Here is a 13,106-nt window from a genome sequence, read left to right as displayed (position 1 = left end):
CTCAAGCCAAACAGGCCTTCATGGACCTGGGAAACATTTTGAAAAACAAACAGATGTCGTTCGGGATTAGATTCCGAGTCTTGAAGTGCTACGTGTGGCCAATCTTGTTATACGGATGCGAAAGCTGGACTACAAATGCAGAAACACAAAAGAACATTGAAGCTTTTGAAATGTGGTGCTTGAGAAGGATGCAGAGAATATCGTATACTGCACACAAAACGAACGAAGAAGTGCTAAAACAAACATACCAACAAAGGAAACTAATGCCCTTAATAGTGGATCGACAACTATCCTTTTTCGGACACATAGTAAGGAAAGATAAGAGGGAATACCTGGCAAGTTGTGGAAAAATACCTGGTAAACGCGCCCGGGGGAGACAAAGAAAAACACTCATAGACCAACTGAAGGGCTTCACCAACCTAACAATCCAAGAGCTGTTTGAAAAAGCAAGAGACAGGGAGGAATGGAGAGAGATAATTCATGCAGTATCCGAAGCCTGGACCAGGCATGGAACCTAGAAGAAGAAGATATATATATATATATATATATATATATATATATATATATATATATATATATATATATATATATACATATAGTATACATATTGTTTTTCTTTCTCTCTCATGATTGTGACTTGTATGAGTTCATAGTAATAAAGAGGAAGACATTTGCAGATGAGGATGTCATTTTTCTTGTTGCAGTTGTTGTTGTTGTTTTACTGTTGTTCTCTCTTTCTTTTGTTGTTGTTGCTGCTGCTGCTGCTGCTGCTGCTGCTGTTCATTATTCATTGATGCATTATTTTTTGGAAGAGAGGTAATCCGGTATTAAGAACAATTATCGTGTAATTCTCTCGATTACTTCCCCTTAATATTGTTTTTTTTTTTTTCGAATTTAAACGACCTGTTCAGCATTTGGCGAATAGAGCGTTATATAACAGGTTGAGTAATTTAACCTATATATTTCTCCTTCCCTCTCTTCTTATTAATTTATCATTGTATCGTCTTGGAGCGAGATGCTTACAGTTTGACCCTGCCTTGACTGGTCTTATTTGTTAAGAGAACAGCTGTCTGATTTGTGCTTGATTTTCTTTGTAATTATTAGGTGACATGGAGGACAGGAACTGGGTCAATATTCGAGATTCTTTTAAAAAAATAGAAACTTGGTTAATTAGCATGGGGCCTAACAAAAATTCGCGAAGGCTGGAAATTCGTCCAAGGCGTTGGAATGTTTATCTCCTTTCCCACTATATTCAATCACTCACTCATTCCCATGAACTGATGGTAGTCGTGGGGACTTGCGGGATGCAGCCTACACTACACGGGTACTGCTGAATACCAAAATTCACAGAAATCTACCGAGACTATGAGAGGTGGGCACCAGTTGAGAGTAAACCGGAGACCACGGGGAGTGGTCACCAGTGGGGATTGAACCAGATAGACTTGAAGGTAGGCATCATTGTGGAATGAACGAGAGATAATGTGAACCAGCGACTATGGAATGAGAGCACCTGTGGGGATTGAACCAGAGACAATGTGAGGTTGGCACCAGTGGGGAATGAACCAGAGACTATGGTAGGTTGGCACCAGTAAGGAGTAAACCAGATACTATGTGAGCAGGACACCAGTGGGGATTGAACCTGAGACTATGGCAGGTGGACACCAGTGGGGAGTGAACCAGATTCTCTAGGAAGTGGGAACCATTAGGTAGTGAACCAGATACTATGAGAGGTGGGTACCAGTGGGGAGTGAAGAAAGAACTATGTGAGGTTGGCACCAGTGGGGATTGAACCAGAGACAATGGGATGTGGGCACCAGTGGGGGTGAATCAGAGACTATAGGAGGTGGGCACCAGTGGGGATTGAACCAGAGACAATGGGAGGTGGGCACCAGTTGGGAGTAAACCGGAGACAATGGGAGGTGTGCACCAGTGGGAGTGAATCAGAGACTATAGGAGGTGGGCACGAGTGGAGATTGAACCAGAGACTCTGGGATGAAAGTAAAAGTGGGGAGTGGGAGATGGATATCAGCGGGGAGTGAACCAGAGACTATGGGAGGTGGGTACCAGTGGGGAGGACACCAGGGGGTTAAACAAGAGACTATAGGAGCAAGGTACCATTGGGGATTGAACTGGAGACTATGGGATTTGGGTACCTGTGAGGAGTGAATCCAGAACAATTTCAGGTCGGACCATTGGAAAGAAGTGGAGAGTTAACCTTCGAATATGGAACATGCACACCAGTGGGGGGCGAACCCGAGACTCAGAGAGGTGGATACCAATGGAAAGTGAGTGAATCCAGGACTATGAGGTTATGGGAGGTGGGCACCAGTGGGGTGAGAACCAGAGATTATGGGAAGTGGGAATCAGTGGGGAGAGAACCAGATAATATGGGAGCAGGACACCAGTGGGGATTGAACAAGATACTATGGGAGGTGGGTACCAGTAGGGAGTGAACAAAGAACTATTTGAGGTTGCACCAGTGGGGATTGAACCAGAACAATGGGAAGTGGGCACCAGTACGCAGTTGGGAGCAAACGGGAGCAAACCGGAGACTATGGGTGGTGGGCACCGATGGGGAGTGAACCAGAGACTGTGGGATTTGGGCACCTAGTGAGGATTGAACAAAAGACTATGGCATGATAGCACCCGTGGGGATTGAACCGGATAATCTAGGAGGTGGGCTCCATTGGGGATTGAAACAGAGACTTCGGGAGGTGGGCATGAGTGGGGAGTGAACCCGGAACTAGGGGAGATGGACACAAATGGGGAATAAACCTGAGACTGCGGGATGTTGACACTACTGGCGACTGAATTCAGGATACAGAAGAAAACATCAAGTGTAGAGTGAACTCCGAGACGATCTGGAGCGGACACCAGTGAGGAGTGAACCTGGAACAACATGTCGACATCTTGTAATCTTGGCAATCCAAATTCCATTGTCCTGGTCTCGTTGCCCACTGGTGCCCATTCAGGTGTCTAGGTATTACTTTTCACTGGTGTCCATATCTCAATTTTCCGGGTTTATACACTATTGGTGTTTATCTTTTATCATCGCTTCCCACCAGTGTCCACCAATTGGTGGGTGTTCTGGGTTCCCTCCCAAACGGTGTCACCTCTAACAGTTCTGAGTTCTCTCCCCTCAATGCCCACCTTCAATAGTATCTGGTTTCTCTTCACTGGTGGTCATCTCATGCATTTCTGGGTAAATCCCTATTGGTGTCGATCTCCCATAATCTCTGATTCAATCCGCCACTGGTGCCCACCTCCCTCAGTCTCTAGTTTAATCCCCACTGGTGCTCATCTACCATAGTTCACCCAACTGGTACCCACCTCCCATAGTCTCCAGTTCAATCAATCCCCACTGGTGCCCTGCTCTTATTGTGTCTGGTTCACCCCTCCACTGGTGCCGACCTCCCATAGCCTCTGGTTCATCCCCCACTGATGCCCACCTCCAATAGTCTCTGGTTCACTCCTCACTGGTACCCACCTCCCATAGTCTCCAGTTCAATCCCCACAGGTGCCCTGCTCCTATAGACTCTGGTTCACTCCCCTGGTGTCTACCTCACACAGTGTTGGGTTCACCCCCCCCCCCCCACTGGTGCCCACCTCCCATAGTCTCCAGTGCAATATCCACTGGTGCCCTGCTCCTATAGTCTCTGGTTCACCCCCCCTCCCCAACTGGTGCCCACCTCCTGTAGTCTCTGGCTTACTCCCCATTGGTACCCAAATCATATAGGTCTTGATTTACTACCCACTGGTTCCACCCACCTCCCATAGTCTCCAGTTCAATACCCTATGCCCTGCTCCTATAGACTCTGGTGTCCACCTCACACAGTTCTGGATTCACGCCCCCCCCCCCCCTTCCACTGTTGCAAACCTCCCATAGTCTCTGGTTTACTCCCCACTGGTGCCCACCTCACATATTTGTTTGTTCACTCCCCACTGGTGCTCTCATCCCAAAGTCTCTGGTTCAGTCCCCAGTGGTGCCCACCTCCCATAGTCTTTGGTTCACTCCCCATTTGATGGATTTCGGTAGATTTCGGTGGATTTCGGTAGATGTCGTTGGATTTCGGTATTCAGCAGTACCAGATAAATTTGCTGTACTTTTATTGCAGTGGAAAAAAATCCCTTCGAAAACATATTATATATATATATATATATATATATATATATATATATATATATATATATATATATATATATATATATATATATATATATATACAGGGACGGCTGGTAATAATGGGCAGGGTGGGCAAATACCAGCCTGTTTTTTCAAGTTATATGCTGTATTACCAGGTCCGAAATAATCAAATCTAAATTAGATAATTTCAAAAGTTACTACTTAAAATTGATACTTTGTACTGAAATCAATTTGTGTGTATTTTTGATAGATTGCGAATCACCATGCATCCCGTAATACATAAACCAGGATACGCTCCTGTTCTTTTTATCACCCCCCCCCCCCCACCCAACCACTCCACTCCACTCCGCCCACATCGTCATCTCATCGTCACGTCGCCTGACGGTGATTTTGCTGTCTGGCCTCTCTAGTACTAGGTCGGGCTAATTCAAATGAGCCCACCTTATTAACCAGTGTACACTAAATAGAGATTTTGGCAAACGAACTTTTTCTTATTTATTGCCTTACTTGTGCTGGGAAGGTTCCAGTATTGAATTAAATTTATTAATTTACTAATATTATATCAATTTAGTATTAGTTTGTGTTGTTTTAATATATTTGTTTATCCATTTAAATTATTTCTTTTTTTTCCCCTCGTTTTCTTTAGTGTTTCTCAAAACTCATTTATTTAAATTGTTTTCTTATTTGTTTGTTGTTGTTGTTGTTGTTTTTTGTTGTTGTTTTTTGTTTTGTTTTTTAACAAATTAATTTGTTAATTCTTTTTTTTTTTATTATTCTTAAAGTAATTACCGCTGTATTTTTATTGCCAGACTAAATATTTTTGCAAAACAATGTAATTTTCTATTGTATTCCTCCTAATAAAACAAAACACTTTTATTCAAAAGTCACGACTAAATAAATATATAAAATACAACCACCATTTTGGTTTTCTCAACAATTGAATTAGTATACGAGAAATACTCTTCTGAGTAAGGAGATAGTTGAATTCTAAGTTATAGAGGAAATACGGAAGGGTGGGCAGATTCCGTACTTGCCCGTCCTGAAGCTAATACATACATAAGATGGTTCGCGATGAAGAGGCGGGAAGCAAGGGATTGGTTGGGTAAGGAGCAAAGATAACACGGTAATTATTGTGACGATAGTCAAACGAATACATGAGGAGAGATTGGTAACATTATTTTGTCTTAATTATATTGTATGAAGTATTGGCGAAAGCCTAATATTAAATAAACGTTGTTTTTGTTTGTCTTATTTTGACTATGGAACTGATACTGATACTTGTCATAGCAGACCTGCCTACTTTAGATAGGAAAATAAAAATCGTAGTTTTCAGGGCTAATAAAATCGTAGATATTTTAACTACCCTTTAAAAAAATCACCGGAATTTTCGTCTGTTTTGATAGATATCAAATTTTAAAAAACGAGAAAAAATAATTGGAAACGTAATAATGATGGTGATGGTGGTATAGTGGTAGCGGTGGTGGTAGTAGTAATGATGATGATAATATTATTATTATTATTATTATTATTATTATTATTATCATTATCATTATCATTATTATTATTATTATTATTATTATTATTATTATTATTATTATCATTGTTATTATTATTGTACGTATTGGTGGTATTACTATTGTTGTATTTTTTTTTGGTGGTTATTAATGGTATCAGTTTATTGTTTGGTCCCATTTGCCATTATTTTCCACTTTCATGTATGTGGTCATCAAATTGTATGATTAATTGGCGAAAGCCTAAGATTGAATAAATTTTGTAATATCGTATGGTAACCATCATTGTCGACGACATCGTCGTTGTCATCATAATCATCATCATCATCATCATCATCATAATCATCATTAACAACAACAACAACAATATTAACAACAAGTACAACAATAGAAATAAAAACAATATCAACATCACCATACAATTTCCGTCATCGTCTCCACAACTATCATTCTAACCAACAGCACCACCAAAACCACTACCATAATTACCCCTCACCGCCTCGTCTTCCTCCTCCTCCTCCACCACCACCACCACCGCTACCACTATTTCAACCACTACCACCACCGGCACAATCATTCTGACCACCAAGACAGCAGTAAAAATTATGCAATTTGAGCTCTGAATGAAACTCGAGTCATATCGCTGTTGTTGCTTCTCCATGAAAACTTTAAGGTTACTACTTACTACTGAAAACCAGAAATATGTAAAAGCAATATTAATATCGCCGTTGAGGGATTAAAGCATCTCTTTAATTTTTCGAGTGAAGGAAATGGACTTGTATTGTCAAGGTGTTGTCGCATTATGTCTCGTCGCTTTAGTTTTTAGTTGTATTCTCTTTCGTGATTCATTTTTGATTACGTTTGCAAGAATTAAAATCTACTGGTATTGTCATTTCATTGTGAATGTGATTATTGGTGGTTGAAATATTTTTTGTTTAAAGGCGAAAAAAAAAATAAAAAAAAATTTTTATTAAAAAAAAAAATAATAATAAAAAATAAAAAATATATATCATATATATATATATATATATATATATATATATATATATATATATATATATATATATATATATGACCGAATCCTCTTTGCCCAACCACTGTAAATAGGCTAGAACCGCCACTGTATATATATATATATATATATATATATATATATATATATATATATATATATATATATCCTTTCTTTTAAAAATATAGCCTTGTGGAGAACATTGTGCTTATTTGAGTCAATAAAACAATTGATACGGCGCACAACTCTACTGAAAGATTTGAAAAATAGAAATGTATTTTTTACAGATAGATAAACAGATAACTTGATTTCCTTTTATAATTTAAAGTCAGTTTGAAAGTTCGTTAAGTCAAACAGATATCATAAAAAATTTACCGAAGACACTAACACCTCATGACCACACCCTCAACTCTATCTGTCCAGTAGAGTCCTTACTTCCGTTTTGTTGATTTAGCGGTGATCAGTGTTATGTAGTAGTGTGTTCTCATTGCGTGTATGCTTATGTGTGCGTGTGTGTGTGTGTGTGTATATATTCTATTTTACACACATAATAGGAATAACGTAATTTATAAAATTGAAATCATGAGACAAAAAGAGTTTTCAATTTAGATTAAAAAGCTGATAATGAGGCAGTACTTATAATATTATTGGAGAGATAGTTCCAAAAATGGGGTGCAGAAAATTCAAATGCTTTTTCACCAAAAATGATGGAAGCTTTAGGCTTAGAGAAGATTGTTCTAACGTTATTAAATCTTAGATTTCTACTCTGAAAATAGGGGTTACAAAGTCATATAATTACACAAGGACATGACTATTTAGTGTTTTATAGACAATGGAACATATTTTATAGATGATGGTTTTCTCAACAGTAACCAGTTCATCTCTCTATGGGAGATCAGAAGCAGATGAATTGTGTCATTTTTCAAAACTAGTCTAACAGAGTTGTTTTGTACAACTTGAGGATTTTTGATATTTTCTTTGGAGATGTTTAAAAAGGGAGTTGCAATAATCTAATTTGGATAAGGCATTTATCAGTATTCTTTTTATTTCAATGTACTTGCATTTGCTAAGGTGTTTAACTTGAACTGACATTGATACGTTGCAGTTGAAATAGACACCAAGATTGTTTACTTTGGTGGCAGATTCAAAAATAGTAGTTCCGAGATTAGTCCTTGAAGTATCAATTTGTTTAAAATTGTTGGACCTAGCATTAATAAAAAATCTCTGTTTTATCATCATTCAATATTAATTTGATATGATTCATCCAATTCTTAATTTCAATAAAGCAACACTCAATACTGTTACTCAATTTGCTTAAATCAGTAGCATGTACAGACCCTTAAATTTTAGAATCATCCTCATAAAAATGATAGGTTAGCCAAAATGGACTTAAAACAAGCTACATATTTTGCATGCACATTGTGAACAGGACCGGTACCAAGGTCCGAACTTTGAGAAGCATGCTTTAACTGTACTTCTAGAATGTCTTCCTTTTTACTTGCACTGATATGAAATTCATACTTAATGTGTCGCAAGTGCCGCAAAACCCTTAAAACAAATAAACATGTCCGTGTACTGTGCTAGCATGGGCAGAATATTTTGTTTATATTTACGAGTGAAAAGGTTATATTTATTTATACAAATATTGAAGATGCTAAAAACCCAACTTATGTTGTTCATTTTTATCTAACATCAGCAAATTAATTCAAACACGCTCACTAATCACTGAGTCTTAACAATTTCATGACACAAAATTGGAACATAATATCTAATGATTGATAATTTTTACGAGTTCTGAAACCATTCTTGAAAGAACCTAAGTTGAAGTGATACTAAGCTGCCAGAAGCTGTGGACTGTAAAAAGTGATAAACAAAAATGAACATTATGAGTTTCAATTTTAAAAATACCAAATTCAGAACGTTTCGGGCTTAAAACCCTTCTTTAGCCAACAACAAAAACAATTACGGGCTTTGTGATTTTGTTGCCTGAGTAGTATATCGGCTCTTGCAACGATTTTTCCCATATTAGCGCCAATGAAAATGAAAATAAGGGAGTAATCTACAGGAAATATATCAACGTAGAGGCTGCCCTGACAAGCAATCAAGGGAAGTAATAATATAAAGATGCCATTTGGAAGCGCATTCAATGGTTATTACAAAAAGGAGAGAATCGCACCAGAGCGAACGCTGCCATTTTACACTGACGAATGACATGACGAACGAAGTCACAACGAATATTTTGTTGAAGATGATAATATTTAATACTGATTACATTGTAAACATCACCTGTTTGCAGACATGCCGAGTATATTAAATGGCGTAAGTAAAGGGAGGAGTTAAACAACTGTTGACAGTAGATAAAACAAGTGATACGTACAGTAGATAAAATGTACATCATATTTTAACGTGCATAATATAGCTAGCATGTCGCAGAATATCTCGTACGCCATGTTAACCGAAAAACATGATATCTAAAAATATATATCATGTCATTCACATCAAATATTTACAAAGTGGAATTGAAATACACATGATTATCAAGATAACATTTTTTTTTGTTTTTTGTTTTTACTCGAGAAACAAAATAGTTCAAGGAAGTTTACTTGCCTTTGTGACTATTTGGTCATTCCAGAGCAAGATAATTTAAAACCTCATGCAATTATATCCAAATCAAATAGAAATATAGTTGAAGAAAGTCAAACATTAATAGGATGTTACAACATGAATATTACTCTTTATGATTACAAAACAAAAACACACAAAATAGACTAAGGTAACTATGATGACCTTGTGCTTTAATATGGAATGTAAAAGGAACGTATGGAATGACAATAAATTATTGAATATAATGAGCGATGTACGAGCATATATTATCTGCGAACAAAATGGGTCAAAAAGACTGGTGAAAATCAATCCCGTATAATAGAAACGGAGTGGCTATTCGTCAGTACTGACCCCCAGGCGCTGGCACCTGCGGGTCAGTACTGACGAACAGGCACCGGCGTCTGGGGGTCAGTACTGACTAATACTATTACTATTACTAGTACTGATGCCAATTGGTCAGTTCTGACCTGGCCACGGGCGTTGACGGTACCAAAATTATGGAAAAATGCCATTTTTAAAAATAACTTGCTCTACGACAAATAAATCAGCATTTCCTGTCCCATACTAGTCGCAGGGAAGCCCTTGTTTTCACTAAATCTTTTTGTCGGTTTACGTGAGATTTGTTTAATAAATATATCAATTAATTAAACAAGTGAAATTGTCCAATCCTGAGAAAAAGACCAAATTTGGTGTTGAAACGCCAAATTGGAAGCCCTATATTTCGGTTCATCCAACGCGCATGCTCACTGCACTGATGCGTGGCGCTAGAACTGAAAGTGAAAGCTCTTTCATTGTCTCGTCTTTCTTCATTCCTGTCATTTGAAATTCGGCTTGCTCGCATCTTACTGAGACAGGAAAAGTAGAAAACGGTAAGGGCTGCCTGAAGCCGGTGATCGTAAAATACTAACGAAAGAGTGAAAATGAAAGGCTTCGTATGGGAACAAAACAGACAATGGACGTTTCGGATACAAACCCTTCATTAACACAACAATACACAAATAAACGTGGAAAACAAATAAAATATAATGAAAAATAACTTTGTCGTCTGTACTCAATGGTGGTTGAGGTTGCAGTATGAATGAAATGTCAGCGTGGGTAGAGGATAGGGTGCCCCAGGGGGTGATCTGATTGATAAGAAAAGGTCAGCGTCAGGAGCAGAATCTTCCAGAAAATAATGGAAGATAAAAGACATATAAGTAGTAGCAGTAGTAGTAGTAGCAGTAGTGGTAGTAGCAGTAGTGGTAGTAGTAGTGAGTGGTAGTAGTATAATAGAATGGACAAAGTATTATAAAAGAATCGTAACAGGAAATATTAGAACACATTTTCCTCTATTTTTCTTTAAATAAAGCTATAACGAAAATATACGGGGAAAAAAACAATAAAAACAAAATAACCCAAAGAAATAGAATGGACAACATAAAATAAAATAGAATCTTACGGTGGCTTGAAATAACGAGTCATATCGTTGCCCCAACGGCATCTAACGCGTTAGAAATCAAACTTATCTAGGTGACCAAGTGTTACTGTGTGCCATCGGATAAGTTGGCCTGAGAGCCTGGAATTTTAATTGTTTTTTTTTTTTTAATGGTATACTTTTGGAAGTGAAAGTATAAGTGCGAAGAGGTCTTTGCACTGACGAACAGGTCCGATGTTCGTCAGTGCTGATCAATGGTGGGCGGTGGCACAGACCGAAGAGAGGTTGTCTGTGGGCGGTGGCACCTGTTGTTCAATACTGACCAATAGACACCAGGTTATTGGTCAGTACTGACCTCCAGGCACTGGCGTCTGTTCGTCAGTACTGACCCGCATGTGCTAGCGCCTGGGAGTCAGTACTGACCAATAGCCCTAGCCTAATAGAAAAGGCACAGTACAGGAAATAAGTGGGTTGAACCCTGTAACTTCCAACGGTAATATAAAAAGGCTACAGAACGCGAAAACTGAATAATAGTAATTGACGAGTAGGGAGGTTTAAATGACTAACTGCAAAGGTGTGGAAGACATTGGATAAATGAAAAAAAAAAGTTAATGCCATAGTGATATAATATATATATATAATATATATATATATATATATATATATATATATATATATATATATATATATGTAATAGAGTCAGACAACCGGGTAGCTGATGCCGGCGAGTGCGATAGTAGAGACAACCGGGTAGTTGATGCCGGCGAGTGTAGAGGCCGTGGGAGTGGATGGATTCGGTCCCGGGGTCGACTTAAGAGTTCCAGACTGTAACTGCGGCGGTGGTGCTCAAGTGAGGAAGATAGATCGAGACAATGAAGTGACAGTTTAGTACTACTGTTAGTGATAGTAGCATGACTTCATGTGTCAGAAGTAGAAGTAGGGAGTTGATTTCATGAGCGAAGAGCACACACCACAGTCAAGTCCGGAGACACCATAGTCTACCCGAGTCCTAGCCCATCCACTCCAGGGTAGTGGAGGCGATCAAACAACAAAGGCCAGGATCCAGGGTAGTGGAGGCGATCAAACAACAAAGGCCAGGATGTAAAATGATGAAGTCTTTATTCAGGAACAATGGAACAGACCATTCTTTTGAATGGATCAATGAATGAATGAAAAGAATCAATGGCAGAATAATCTCATATTAGCTATAGCAGTTAAAAATAGATTTAGCGCGGACGTCAGGGAAAGCACCTACGTCACTGGTCCAGGTAAAGTGATGCGTAGACTGAAGTGAGTAAACTCGATCGAGTTGTGTGCATCTTCATGATTTAGACAAATTAATGCAAATAACATGGGACATGTATGAAGGAACGAATAAGTCTAAACTAAAGAGTTATGCTACCGAATCAATCATAGTAAATTACAGAGTTAAAGAGTAAATGCTTAGCTCGTAATTAGTAATCAAAGGCGTTAATCGTTATGCCTGTATGAAATTTTTAAGTAGCAATTATTAAGTATACAGAAGAACAAAGTAGATTTAGATGACTCAAGGTAGGTGGCTAGACAGCTATGATTTGCCAGAATTAGTGATATAAATTTGTAAATGATCATAGTTGTTAAAATGAAGTTATAACGATGTGAAGTGATGAAAGAAAGCACACAAAAATATAGTATCAGGCCAGAAGTCACACCCAGCCGCAGATAAAAATAGTACTACATCGAGAGACTACCTGTGTAAGGGCTTAACACACAACACACAGTGTACTATTGGTCATAGTAACACACACGAGTAAAGGAATGTTGATATCAACCACAGAGGCACACAGTCTTGCATACAATTAAATAGTGATGGTAGCGACAAGTAGTAAAGAGTAATAGAGTACAAAATCAAATAACATTAGATAGAATGGTCATTCTATTACATATCCCCCAACTCGAACCGTTCTATGTCCTCATAGAACAAATTATTTAATTGTCAATGGTCAACAAGGCAGAGAGGATTCAATGTACGAATTCAACTTGAAAGAAATGCAATCAATGTAAATTTACGTCGCTTCAGCATAGCGGTATAAGTATAAGATGAGAAAAGCGTTAAAACTTGAAATATGAACGTCTCAAATATGAGGAGGCTCATGTCGAATATAGACATGGAAATATTAAGTGGACGTCGCTTGTTAGCGGTAAAGGTAGAAAGAACTACACTGCTATAATTATGAGTATGAGCAATAGTTTAAACATTCCATAATTACATTGTATGTTTCATTATGAATCATGAGCATATTGCAAAATTAATGGGAACTAACGAGATATTGAATCAATATACATGAGGAACCTACAAAACATGGATTATCTCACCAACGTGGTGGTCAAGCTCAGGCAGATCCTTGCATTTGGCGTGATGTCGTCTGGGCAGATGTGTGC

This window comes from Berghia stephanieae, chromosome 8, assembly GCF_034508935.2.
Source record: "Berghia stephanieae isolate SIO BIC M18660-M18661 chromosome 8, UCSD_Bste_1.3, whole genome shotgun sequence".
Classification (NCBI taxonomy): Eukaryota; Metazoa; Mollusca; class Gastropoda; order Nudibranchia; family Aeolidiidae; genus Berghia; species Berghia stephanieae.
Note: the sequence above shows the minus strand (reverse complement) of the source record.